This window comes from Peromyscus leucopus, chromosome 2 (assembly GCF_004664715.2).
Source record: "Peromyscus leucopus breed LL Stock chromosome 2, UCI_PerLeu_2.1, whole genome shotgun sequence".
NCBI classification, from domain to species: Eukaryota; Metazoa; Chordata; class Mammalia; order Rodentia; family Cricetidae; genus Peromyscus; species Peromyscus leucopus.
The window spans coordinates 79,476,345-79,490,876 of record NC_051064.1 but is presented as its reverse complement, the minus strand read 5'-3'; positions in this window follow the sequence as shown (position 1 = coordinate 79,490,876).

The following is a 14,532-nucleotide window of genomic DNA, read 5'->3' as shown; positions in this document are numbered from 1 at the left end:
AGTTTATGGGTATAGCTATATATCATTAGGAACTCTTTTATTGCTATGTTTCTTTAGCATAAGGAAATGTGAGCAGGAATAACTAGTATTAATGGCTTTTTATAAGTCATATAGAAACCTGATAATGCAGAATCTTACTAAAATATATACATACATAAATGAGTTTAAATGGAGTTGCAATATAATAAGGGGGACAATTCCCCAATTAGACATCATATACTACCATCTACAACCCCTAGTAACAGGAATGGGTTATATCTTTTTTGAGTGGTTTGGCAGAGGGTACTATAGACCCCATAAACATTAAAGGCTATTGACAATGCTATTGGTTACCTTCCACAACCTGGTGGTAAGACCCTATAACCTAAGAAACCAAATATTTTTGTCACAAATCATGGAAAGATCAAACTGGTGATCAACTGAAAGCTTCACCTTTATTGACTACATTGACTACTGTTCATAGCATTCATAATAATTGAGTATACTATACTCATTACCAAAGGAGAAAATTAACCATCAATCTCACTCAGCTATGGACCCTATGAGCTACAATAGTGACTTGCCTGAAAGATATACCCCATGATTTAATAGTGGAACAAATGTTAACCAACCACTTTTTAAAATTGGATTTAAAGTCCACTCACCACTGTTAATGAGTCCAAGGACCTGAGACTAGATAGGGCATGGGCCATAGGGAAAAATATACTACTATTATTCTGCTAACTGAAACAATTTATATGAAAGAAGAATATTAAATGATACCATATGCTTGTTTATAATCATTTGGAGTTACCAAGAAACATTCTTTAGCAGAGTTCAATATTGCTAACTTTGTATCCAAGAAACTGTGGTCATTTCTATTAGAGCTAGCTGAATCAGATGCTTGAACCAGATGTTTAAAATAAACATGGCTCCCCCATATATGTCTCTGTCCTAGCTTCACACCCAACTCTTGACTTTTCTGAACTAATGTTTACCAAGGCTCTACAGCTTTACTACTAGAATACCTTCATCAAATTCTAGCTGTCCTTTTCCCTTTGTAGTTTCATGATTTTATTGATTTGATCCTGTATTTTATTCTCTTTTCCTGTTATTTCTTCAATTACTTCAATGTATGATACCAAAGTACCATTTCATTCTTCCCCCTTCCATCTCTTCACCACATGGCTTTTACTTAATTGGAGGATATATCAATGTGCATTATTTAAAATCTCTGTTTGACCATTTGTTCTTATACATTATCTTAGACTTAATGTATGTATTTAATTTTTTCACTTACAAATTTGTTATATTTGACTAATGTTCCATTTTCCTTTAAATGGCCAAACTTTACTTAATTTTCTCATTGTGGCTATCTCCTTCCCCATAATTTTATAGATGATTGGTTCAATAATGATATATTATTTAGTCTTACAAAAATTTGCAGATTGTAAGACACTTTTATTGATGATGAGGTTAGAAAGTCCATAATTGAAATAAAATTGATATTATTTTAGCAAGCACCTTGAGTTAATTGCTTCATGAATTATGTTCCTATAACCATACTCATATCTTTAGGACAAATGTTAGTCCCTGCCACCTTGTTGATGTGGGATGTTCTGTATGCTGTGAACCTATGTTGCTCTGATTGGTTGATAAATAAAATGGTGATTGGCCAGTAGCCAGGCAGAAAGTATAGACAGGAGAAGCAGACAAGGAGAATTCCGGGAAGAGGAAGGCTGAGTCAGGAGATGCTGGCCCATCATCCAGGGAGCAGCATGTAATGGCACACAGTAAAGCCATGGAACATGTGGCAATGTATAGATTGGCAGAAATGGGCTGAGTTTAAGTGTAAGAGCTAGTGAGTAGTTAGTCTGAGCTAATGGCTGAACAGTTTTAATTAATATAACCCTCTTTGTGTTTACTTGGGTCAGAGCGGCTTGGACCAGGTGGGACACAGGAAAACTTTCAGCTATACCTTGCCTTCTATATACTTTAAGGCATCATCATTTTTGAGTACCAATAACCCTTTTCAGTCTGGTTCACAAAAATTTACCAGGCTGTGATGAATTTTTTACAGATATTAAATTTTAGATTTGTAATAGTAGGGTTCCAAAGGAGAGACAATGTTAGAGAACCAGAGTCAGGCTACTAGCCAGTAATTGTGTAAGGGAATGAGCCAGATAGTGAGAAGTTCTGTAAATTAGTCATACCTAACTATTGGGGTGAAGAGGGGAGTGATGGGGAGTTTTATGTACGTGTATTGAATCATAGTGACTATTGGCCTTCTTGAATTCATATGTAAGTAGTTCTGGTGCATTTGGGGTTCCCTATTGGTTATCATAGGCAGTAGTTGGGGAATAAATCTGTGTAGGACAAAAAGATAAGAATCCAGTAGTTCCTTGCCATCAGCACATGTTAATAACAATGGAGTATAATGGCTTGTGTTTGAGTTTCACTTTTATTTCTCTAAACCCATGCAACCTCACTTTCAGCCAATTTTATGCTGAAATCACATAGTAAGTGATTAGGATATACTGCCCTCAGTGCAAACAAGCTGATAAAAGATAAACTTTAGTTGTTGTTTTTTGTTGTTGTTGTTGTTTTTATTACTTTTTTGTTCTTTGCTCTTTTGGGAAGCCTGCCACTCAGCTCCCAAATAAATACACATGGGATTCTTATTATTATTTATGAATTCACAGCCTTAGCTTGGCTTATTTCTAGTCAGCTTTTGTTAAATTATCCCATCTACCTTCTGTATACCTTTCTTTACTTCTTACTCCATAGCTGACTGTGTAGCTGCGTGGCTGGGTGACTGGCCCCTGAAGTCCTCTTCCTTCCTTTCTTATTCCTTGATCTCTCTCTTCCTACTTTTTATTCCAGCCCCACCTATCCTTTCTCCTGCCTACCTATTGGATGTTCAGCCCTTTATTAGACCAATTAGGTGTTTTAGACAGGCAAAGTACCACAGTTTCACAGAGATAAACAAATACAACATAAAAGAATGCAACACATCTTTTCATCATTAAACAAATGTTCCACAGCATAAACAAAAGTAACACACCTTAAAAAATATTCCACAACACAATCTAGCAGACTGCATTTTGTCAAGATGATATCTGTTCCTGGCTCTTTTTAAAACCATATTTAAGTTTCAAAAATAGAGAAATCATACTTCTAATATGCACTATCTCCTTTACAACTAAAAATACGATAACTTTTCACAAATTTTTAAGTGTCATTCATGTATTTTATTTGATAGAGATTTACTCCTTTCTCAATGATAATTTTAAGAAATAGCTTATTCTAAAACTTTTATTCAAGAAACAATCAAAATTGGGACCAAATAAATGGCTCAGTGGATAAGAGCACTTGCTTTTGAACAGGTCTCAGTTTTAATTCTCAGAACCCACATAGTGACTCACAACCATCTATAAACCAGTTCCAGAGGATCTAATATCTCCTCTAACCTCTATGAGCACTAGGCATGCACATGGTACACATTCATAAATGCAGGCAGAACATTAATACACATTAAAATAGTATAAAATATTTTTTAAAATTTATAATCAAAAGTAAAAATTGCTTAAAAAGTAAAACTATTGCTTGACCATTGAAACTGAGGACACCTGCAAATTTGGTATAAGACTACCCAATCACATTTCAAAAATTATATTATTAAGTAACTTAATAATGTGAGTTTAATATTTAATTTTCAATTCATTTTGTTATTAAACTAGAACTCTTTCTTTCACAGTCTTCCTTCTAATGTCTGCACAGTATTTAACTAGTAATTGTGGCATCAGCTAATTTCCTTTTAGTCTGCAGATGCAAAGTTGGATTTGTGTTTTTCAGAGGTACAAACAGTTCCTTTAGTCAAACATCCTGAGACAAGTCTATGAAAGGAAAATTAATCATATTTGTACAATGTGCAGTTTGTATAACAGAAAATTATAAAGTCCATTCTACAAAGCTAAAAACATGAGCTTTACATAGGCATATTTCAAGAGAATGTTTGTGTAGATGTATTCAAAGAAAGCTTCTGTTCTTTTACATGAAGTAGAATACTATTGTCTAGTGTTCTACTATTAGCATTTTCCCTTACCTTGTCCTTCACCTTAGAAGGAATATCTCTGTATGCCCTACACCACTGCATTCCAAATAATTTCACTGAGGTAGAAGGCTCTTAAATCTTGGTTGGATTTATTTCCCATCCTCTGTTGTGAATATGTGTTATAAACTAATCTGAAGTGGTGGCTACCTCCTGCTCACTTGGTCTAATCAACATAATGTCATCAGTATAGAGCACCAGGCTTCTGGATCTTCCCATTGTAAAGGATTAGGTTTTACACCATGTACTCACTCTAGTACTGCAATTTCCCCAAGCCTTAACATCCCTTCACCAACACTAAGTCAATGGTTATCAGGTATCTCTAGCTCTTTTTAGTAGGAAACTTTTTGACAAATGCTTCAGCCAATCAAAATTTTACACTCTCATTAACTGTGTGATTTTCCATATTAAACCTAGAATCTCTACTTAGTAGGCCCCTATAAATAAACTCAGCTTGATCCAATTATATGTTCTTCCCACCATTATCCCACACTATTAAAATCTATGCCCCCCATATTTCCCAGACTTCTGCTTGAATGAGATAGCAAACTCATTAAGCTATTTAATGGTGTAGCAATGTCCTCATGGACAACACTTCCTGTCTTTTCTATAGGAACCTGCTTAGCTTTAAGTCTAGATATCTATATAGGTCTACAAGTAACTATTGGTGAGCCCTCTGAGACATAAGTATTGTCATGTCTGGCATCTTCTTCAGATGAAGTCACTCCTGGTTTAGCAGACAATGAAAGATTAATTTCTTCAGGAAAAGGAAGACTAGACAATACTTCAGCAGTGGGGGTGGAAGTAAAAGTTTTCTGCTGAGGGTAGAGACACAATTTCCTTAGGTAAGATGAAAATTGAGAACAAGATCATTCAAAGTTAGTCTCAGTAGGGGCCTTCCATACATTTCCACCCCAAGTTACAGGATTCCATTCTGTACCGATTAACGCCCTTACTTTAACCACCCTCCAAGGCTGGGAATTGAACTTTCATTGTAGTTTAGCTGATCTTGTTATGAGACTTTTAGTTTGATTTTCTGCTACTTGAGCTCTCTAGCTGTCCAAGAAAAGATTGTCTTCCAGAGTACACCTGTAAACATTTAGACTGTTTATGTATACCTTGAACCAGTTAATTTTATCAATGAGCTCATTGTTGACCCTTCATCACCATATCCTGAAATGGTAGATGCTAGTGATTTTTATCACTAAGCTTACACTTTTCCATTGACGATTTATCTAGAGTATCTAGGAGCAACCAACCACCCTCATTATTTTCTTTATGTTTATGCAAATTGTGAAGAGTCACTGAATTCATTGCTTCTTACAATAGCTAAATAAGGATAATCCAACGCATTTGTCTCAATATGTTTGTTAAATAGTTCACACTGTGGGGTTTTAGTGCTCTTCAAGCTTCTAGGAGAGGCTTCAGTAACAGTAGGTATCTGAAAATTGGGAAGCTTGTTCCAGATAAGTTTAAAAAAATCATTTTTGTAATTCTGTTGCTCTGGAATCTCTCCTGGTACCAAATTCTGTGTTAGTTGGGATACTCTAGAGGAACAGAACTGATATATATATATATATATATATATATATATATATATATATATATATAGGTTTTATTAGAGTAGCCTACAGATTGCAGTCAACTATTCGAACAAAGGCTATCTCACAATTGAAAGTCAAAGATTCCAATAGTTTTTTAGTTTATAAGGGTGAATGTCTCAGATGGTCTTTGTTACATGCTGGAATTCTAAAAAATGTAGTCTGCAACAACAGAGAAAGAATAACCTTGATAGTAAAAGTGAGGGCAAGGGTAAGCAGGCAAAGTACAAGTGCTTTCTTCTTCCATGTCTTTTACTTAGGCTGCTACCATAATGTATGGCCAATATTTAAGGTGGGTCTTCCCACCGTTAAGTGACCCAGATTTAGGGTCATATTTCAATCAACTGAATTATCTGATCAACCAAAATCCTTCACAGATACACCAGCATCTTAGGTTTTAGTTAATTCCAACTGTAGTTAAGGTGACAACCAAGAATAGCCATCATACTGGGTAATATTGTTGACTAGGTTTCTCATATGTTAGTATACATAGTGCCTTCCAGCACCATGAACACTACTCAGAGAGGGTAAAGCTTCTAGTTAGGCACCAGTTTGACTTCTTCAATGTTGTATTCATCAGTGGGGCCTTACCATCAAGTTGTGGAGATGAACATAGCCTTGGAAATAGCCTGTGATGTTTAAGAAGTTCCATACAAGCCTTTTGGCCAATAATCAAATCAACAATATATAACCCATTCCTGTCAAGAAGCTTTTACTTGGTGTCACATGTTTTATTTCAAAAGGCCTATAGTGTCAGTTTTACTTTCCCATATTCCCACATTAACCTTTCCCTCACATTCTCCTCCCTATTTAATACCCTGCTTTCCCCTTTATGTTTCCATAATACTATATTCTATTTCCCCTTCCCTGGGGATTCTATCCTCCCTACTTATCCCTTACTATGCAACTAACCTCTGTGATTATTCAAATGGAAGCACGCATATTGAAAGCTTAAAAGTTAACATCTAAAGCTTAATCCTAATTAGTCTGAACAATAAAAACCTGGAGTCAGATATCGAGGGCAAAAGCTGAAAGTTCAGAGAAGCAGAGCAGCCAGCCACTAAAGATCTCTTACTTCTATGAACTCTCAGACTGAATGGGAGGGATCCTGTCTCTACAAATCCTTAGACTGAATGGATATGAGATCCTGTCTCTACTCACTTTATATTCCTGTCTCCACCTCCCTAGTGCTGGGATTAAAGGTTTGAGCCTCCCCAGTGCTGAGATTAAAGGTGTGTGCCACCACTGCCTGGCCTGTACGGTTAACTAGTGGCTAGCTCCACCCTTTGATTTCCAGGCAAGCTTTATTTGTTAGAACACAAACAAAACATCACACAACAAACATCCATATATAAGAGAAAACACAGTATTTATCTTTGGGTCTGTGTTACCTCACTCAGGATGATTTTTCTAACTCCATCTATTTAAATGCAAATTTGATTGTTCTTACCAACTGAAAAATATTCCATCCTGTAAATATTGCACATTTTCTTTGTCTCTTCATCAGTTGATGGCCACCTAAGCTGTTTCCAGTTTGTATCTATTATGAATAGAACAGTAGTGAACGTGAATGAGCAAGTATCTCTGTAGTGGAATATAGAGTCCTTTGTGTATATGTCCAAGTGTAGTTTAGCTAGATCTTACAGAAGATCAGGCCTATGTTTCCTGAGGAGTTGGCACATTGATTTCCATAGTAGTTGTACCAGTTTGGACACACACCTACAATGATTAAATGTCCGCCTTCCCCTAGGCAAAGACTATTTAAGAAAGATACAGAAAAGGCACATGCTACCACTTTCCATGGGCTTCATATTCTAGCCCACAACTCCAGCTGCTTTTCCAGACCAGATGCCAGGCCCATTTTGGGGACTCTAGGTAAAACACTGGCCACCTCCAACTGTCACCTCTTAAAGTCCATGCAAGAGCCCCCTCTCCTGGGGTCTATATCATGATCCACAACTTCAGCAAAAGACCACTGTGTACCAGAGGTCACGCTATGTTAGGAATTGCAGAGGCTAAGTGGGTACCCAGAACCTCAGAGGCAATATTGGCACCCAAAACCCCAGACGTCACGTAAGCTACAAAAACTTCAGTGGAGACACCCTACTGGACCTTATTATTTACTGGTTACCCTAGGCACTCATGACAGAAAACCAGAGAAGAAACAGAAATCAAGAAAACAAAATCATCTTTAAAAAAATCCATCTAACATTGGTAAACTCAGAAATCAACACATACACCTATAATAACTCCAAACCCAGATGACTGGTGGGCAGCATAAGAAAACAATCAACAATAGTCAAGGCAATATGTCACCACTAGAGCCCAGCTACCCTACCACAGCATGCCCTGGATATTCCTACACAGCTGAAGCATAGAAAAATTATTTTAAATCTAATATTATTAAGATGATAGAGGCACTTAAAGAGGGAATGAATAAATGTCCTAAAGAAATCCAGTAAAACACAAACAGGTAAAGGGAATGAATGAAACTGTTCACTATCTGAAAACAGAAATAAAAGCAATAAAGAAAACACAGACTGAGGGAATCCTGAAGATGCATATCTAGCTAATCAAATAGGAAATACAGACGTGAGCATCACCAACAGAATATAAGAGAGGGAAGAAAGAATCTCAGGTTTGGGAGATACAGTAGAAGAAATAGATGATTCAAAGAAATGGTAATTCTAAAACGTCCCTAAGAAAAAATATCCAGGAAATGTGGGACACTATGAAAAGACAAAACTTAAAAAATATTAGGAATATAAGAAAATTTGTAGCTCAAAGACCCTGAAAATATTTTCAACAAAATCATAGAAAATTTTCCTAACCTAAAGAAAGAGACGCCTATAGACATACAAGAAGTTTATAGAACACCAAATAGATTTGTCCAGAAAAGAAAGTCCCACTGCCACATAATAATTGAAACACTAAATGTACAGAACCAAGAAAGAATATTAAAATCTGCAGGGGAAAAGGCCAAGTAACATATAAAGGCAGACCTATTAGTATTACCTCCAACTTCTCATGAACACTAAAAGCCAGAAGCATCTGGAAAAATGTCTTGCAGACTCTAAGAGACCTTAGATGCGAGTCCAAATTACTGTACCCACTAAACTCTCATTTACCATAGAAGGTGAAAACATGGTATTCTATGACAAAATCAAATTTAAAAAAAATCTATACATCAATCCATTCCAACAGAAGATAGTAAAAGGAAAACTCGAACCCAAAGAGATTACTCATATCCAAGAAAACAATGACCTGTAACCCTGAAAGAAATAGAAACAGTCATTAAAAGTCACCCAACCTAAAAACATCCCAGGCCCATATAGCTTTAGTGAAGAATTCTCTAAGACTTTCAAAGAAAAGCTAATACCAATTCTCCTCAAATTATTCTACAAAATAGAAATAGAAAGGACTTTGCCAAATTCATTTTATGAGGCCACAGTCACCCTGACCCTCAAACCACAAAAAGACCCAACAAAGAAAAAGAATTACAGACCAATTTCTCTCATGAAAATTGATGCAAAAATACTCAATGAAAGACTCACAAACTCAAGCCAAGAACACATCAAAAAGATCATCCACCATGGTCAAGAAGGCTTTATCCCAGAGATGCAGGAATGTTCAAAATAGAAAAATCTGTCATATAACCTACCATATTAAAAATAAACACATGATCATCTCATTAGATGTTGAAAAACATTTGACAAAATCCAACACCCATTCATAATAATAATCTTGAAGAGATCAGGGATAAAAGGGGTATACCTTAATATAATAAAGGCAATATACAGCAAGCTGATAGCCAACAGCAAATTAAATGGAAAAAACTTAAAACAATTCTACTAAGATCAGGAACAAGATAAGGCTGTCCACTCTCTCCATATCTATTCAATATAGTACTTGAAGTTCTAGCTAGAACAATAAAACAACTAAAGGAGATCAAAGGGATACAAATTGGAGGGAAGAAGTCAAAGTATCTCTGTTTGCAGATGATATGGTAGTATATATAAGTGACCTCAAAAATTCTGCCAGGGAACTCCTAAGGCTGATAAACACCTTCAGTGAAGTGGCTGGATAAAAGTTAACTAGAAAAACAATCATAGCCCTCCCATATACAAACAATAAATGGGCTGAGAAATAAATCAAGGAAACAACACCTTTCACAATAGCCACAAATAATATAAGACATCTTGGTGCAAGCAAAAGACCTGTATGATAAAAAAATAAAAAAATTAAAAAATAAATAAAAAAAACTTTCTGCATGTATCCCATCGGCTCCCTATTAGTTACTGAACTCTTAAAACTGGTATTGTAACATTAAAAATAACTCTTACATTCTAAGAGACAAACTTTTGCTGAACCTCACAGCCAGAGTGAGTCATATACCTTGAAGTTACTTAAGATTTAAGACTGCTAGCCACCTATGTATTCAAACTGTTAGCTTAACCTGACTTTAAGAGAACAATGTAACAATATTAGTTGCCTTGGATATCCCATATGATCAACTTTTACAACTTAAGCTAATGCATAGCTGCAATCTTATGTACTCTTCCATGTCCCAGATTCCGTAATACATGTGTATCATTTGCTGAAAGCAAATACAGAAGTTGAAAGCAACTTCCTAGAATCTACCATAAATGTTGAAATCAATCATTTAGTGGTATTGGTTGATAAAAAATGATGCTTGCTATTGAAATCAACCATTTATGGATATTGGTTGATAAACAATGATGTTTACTATTTAAATCAACCATTTATAAGTATTGGTTGATAAGCAATGATGTTTGCTATTGAAATCAACCATTTATGTGTATTAATTGATAAACAATGATGTTTGCTATCTGGGTCATTTGGAATCCAATGGAGCCAGTGATTTAATCCCTTGTAAAACTCTGTTAAAGATTTCTGTAAAGTATCCCATTTCTTCCCCATGTGATATTTTCTGTTCTGTTCAATAAATGCAGAGTGAAAAAAAAAAGAAAAAACAAAACAAAACAACTTCAAGTCTTTGAAGAAAGAAACTGAAGAAGATATCCCATGCTCATGAATTGGCAGAATTAACATAATTATAAAGGTCATTTTACCAAAAGCAATCTACAGATCCAACACAATTCCCATCAAAATTCCAAACAATCTTTACAGATCTTGAAATAACACTACTGAATTTCATATGGAAAAAATGCAGGATAGCTAAAACAATCCTTTACAATAAAAGAACTTCCAGAGGTTTCACCATCCCTGATTTCAAGCTGTTCTACAGAGAGATAGTAATAAAATCCACATGGTATTCACATAAAAACAGACAGATTGATCGATGAAATCGAATCAGACCCAGATGTAAATACACACACTATGGACACCTGCTTTTTGACAAAGAAGTCAAAATTATACAATGGAAAAAAAGCATTTTTCAACAAATGGTGTTGGTCTTACTGGCTGTGGGCATATAGAAGGATGTAAGTACACCCATATCTATCACCCTGCACAAAACTAAAGTCCAAGTGGATCAAAGACCTCTACCAAAAATCAGATACACTGAACCTGATAGAAACCAAGTGGAGAATAGCTTTGAATGCATTTTCACAGGAGACAACTTCCTGAATAGAACATCAATAGTACAGGCACTAAGATTAAGAGTTAATAAATAGGACCTCTTGAAACTGAAAAGTTTTGTAAGGCAAAGAGCTCTGTCAGAAGGACAAAACAGCAGCCAATAGAATGGGAAAAGATCTTCAACAACCCCACATCTGATAGTGGGCTGATATCCAAATATATAAATAACTCAAAACACTAGATATCAACAAACCAAATAATCTAATTAAAAAATGGGGAACAACCAAAGTTCATATGGATGACCATGGTCTGGGCTGCTACCTGTGACCACATTGGGGTCTGTGGGTCACACTGTCATAGGCCAATCTGAGTGGCCTACACAGTCATTCAGGGCCCTGCTGATATCCATGCTTGATCTGGGGCAGAGAACCATGTCGGGGTCTGTGGTCCTACTGAAGCCAAAGCCTGTGTTGATGCCCATGGCTCATGGTATCACTGGGGGCCATTGGGAGAACTGGCCCTGGTAGCCTGAGCACAAGAGAACTGATCCCACTCCTTGCCTGCCACCTCGGCAGGAGAACTGGCCTCCACTTGCTGGCAGAACTGGCCCCAGTGGCATGGGGGAGGGGGAGATGGCTCTGACCTTCAAAGGCCCTGTTAGAACTTCCCCACAACTGCTCTTGATGTATAGCATGGGTACAGAAGAGCTGGCAATGACACTCACCTGGAAAAGGCAGTTTGGATGTAGGCCTCCACTGACCAACTCAGCTACCAACTTGGCCCACGTCCAGGGCTTTGAGTTGGTCCATCTTAACATCTTCCCCATCTGTCACCTGCTAGAGTACCCTGAAGGGGTAAAGGGTTCACGGTACTGATCCTGTGTAACCATAGCCACAGGATCTCTATAACTCAGGGCAACAGCAGGATATCTGAGAGAAGTTTTGATGAGGGTCCAGTAATGATGACGTACCAGAAACCAGAGGCCTTGCAATAACCAAGGACTCATTGCAATGAATATTTGCAAGTACAGCTTTTTGGATAAATGAATATTCTTCATGACACACCACAGATCCCAAGGCCAATACAACAAAAGATCCATGGTCAGGCGCCAGGCTGAGCTCCAGGAATCCAATCGATGAGAGAGTGGAGGGATTCTGCAGCCAAGGGACATCATGATCATGAGGGGGAAGATGTGCAGAGATGACCGGCCACACTGGTGGAAACCCATGAACTGTAGGTTAGTGGCTGTGGAGTCCCATGGGACTGGACTAGGCCCTCTGGATACAGAAGACAGTTGTTTGGCTCGAACTGTTTGGGGGGCACCCAGACAGGGAGATCAGGATCCATCCCTGGTGCATGGGCAGGCTTTTGGGAGCCCAGTGCCTGTGGTGTGATGCCTTGCGCAGCCTTGATGCAGTGGGAAGGGGTTTGGACCTGCCTAGGCTTAGTGTGCTAGGCTCTGCTGACTCCCCATGGGAGACCATGATTTGGGGGATGTGGGGGATGCGATGTGGCTTGGGAGGGCTGGAGGGTGGGAGGAGGGAGGAGATGAGATCTGTGGGTGATATGTAGAGTGAGTAGAAAATTTCTTAATAAAGAAAAATGAAAAAAAAAGAATATATGATGGAAAGGCAGGAAAGACAGAGAAGCAAATTTTTTTTGTTTATTTGTTGATTGGTTATGTTTGTTGTTTTCTTTGTCGGGATGCTACAAAGGTGGCAGGTAGACATGGAATGACTAGAAAATGAGTGGAATTGGAGTGCATGATGTAAAATTCCCAAAGAATCAATAAAAAATTATGTTATAAAATGGGGTATATATCAAAATAGAGAATTCTCAGACACAGGAATCTCATATGGCCAAGAAGCACTTAAAGAAATGTTTAATATCTTTAGCCATCAGAGAAATGCAAATCAAAATGATTCTGAGATTTCATCTTACACCTGTCAAAATGGCTAAGATCAAAAACACAAGTGACAGCTCATGCTGTCTAAGATGTTGAGCAAGGGGAACACTCCTCCATTCCTGGGGGAAGGCAAACATGTACAGTCCCTTTGAAAATCAATATGGTCATTTCTCAGAAAATGGGAATCAATTTACATCAAGGCACAGTTATATTACTCTTGGGCATATACCCAAAGGACGTTTCACCATATCACAATGACACTTGGTCAACTATGTTCATAATAGCTTTATTCATAACAGGCAGAAACTAGAAAGGACCTAGATATCCCTCAACAGACGATTGGATAAAGAAAATATGGTATGTTTACATAATGGAGTATTACCTAGCTGTTAAAAACCATCACATCATGAAAATTTCTTGCAAATGGATAAGACTAGAAAAGATCATCCTGAGTGAAGTAACCTAGACTCAGAAAGACAAACATGGTATATACTCACTTATAAATGGCTATTAGCTGTAAAGTAAAGGATAAGCATGCCACAATCCACAGACCTAGAGAAGCTAAGTAACAAGGATGACTCAAGGGAGGACATATGAAACTCACTGTGAAAGGGAAATAGAATAGACATTATTGATGCAAGGGGAGTGGTCTGGGTGGGGGAAGGGATGGGAACAGGAGGGATTAGGTGTTGGGAGGATGAAGTGAGACAGTATTGGGAAAGACAACTAAAATCAGGAGACATCTCTGGGATGAGCTAGAAACCTAGTACAATGGGAACTCTCAGGATTCTTAGTGACCCTAGCTAAGTCTTCTAGCAATGGGAGATATGGAATCTGAACTGGCCATCTCCTATAAAAAGGCAAGACTTATAGTGGAAGGATCAGAGCACCAACCCTGCCACAAAAATTTTGCCCTACAATTTTTCCTGCCTACAAGTGCTGGAGTAAAGGTGGCACAGACATTATGGGAGTAGCCAATGAATGACTGGTCCATCTTGAGACCCATACAATGAGAAGTAGTCCACCCCTGACACGACACTGCCTGGTTTGCCAGGAACCAACAGCTGAATAGCTCAGAGACCTAGGGTAGAACCAAATGTGACTGAAAAAAAGTCAATGAAATTATTCCTAATTGAATTCTAATGATATTCTGCTATACTCATACATTGGTGTCTAGCCCAGTTGTCATTAGCGAGAATTCACCCAGCAAATGATGAAAACCCACAGCTAACATTAGGCAGAATTCAGAGAATTCTGTGGAAGAGGAGGAGGAAGCATGGGGCGTCAAGCACACCATAAGAAAACCCACAGAATCAACTATCCTGGGCTCATAGGGCCTCACGGAGACTAAACTGCCAATCAGAAAGCTTGCA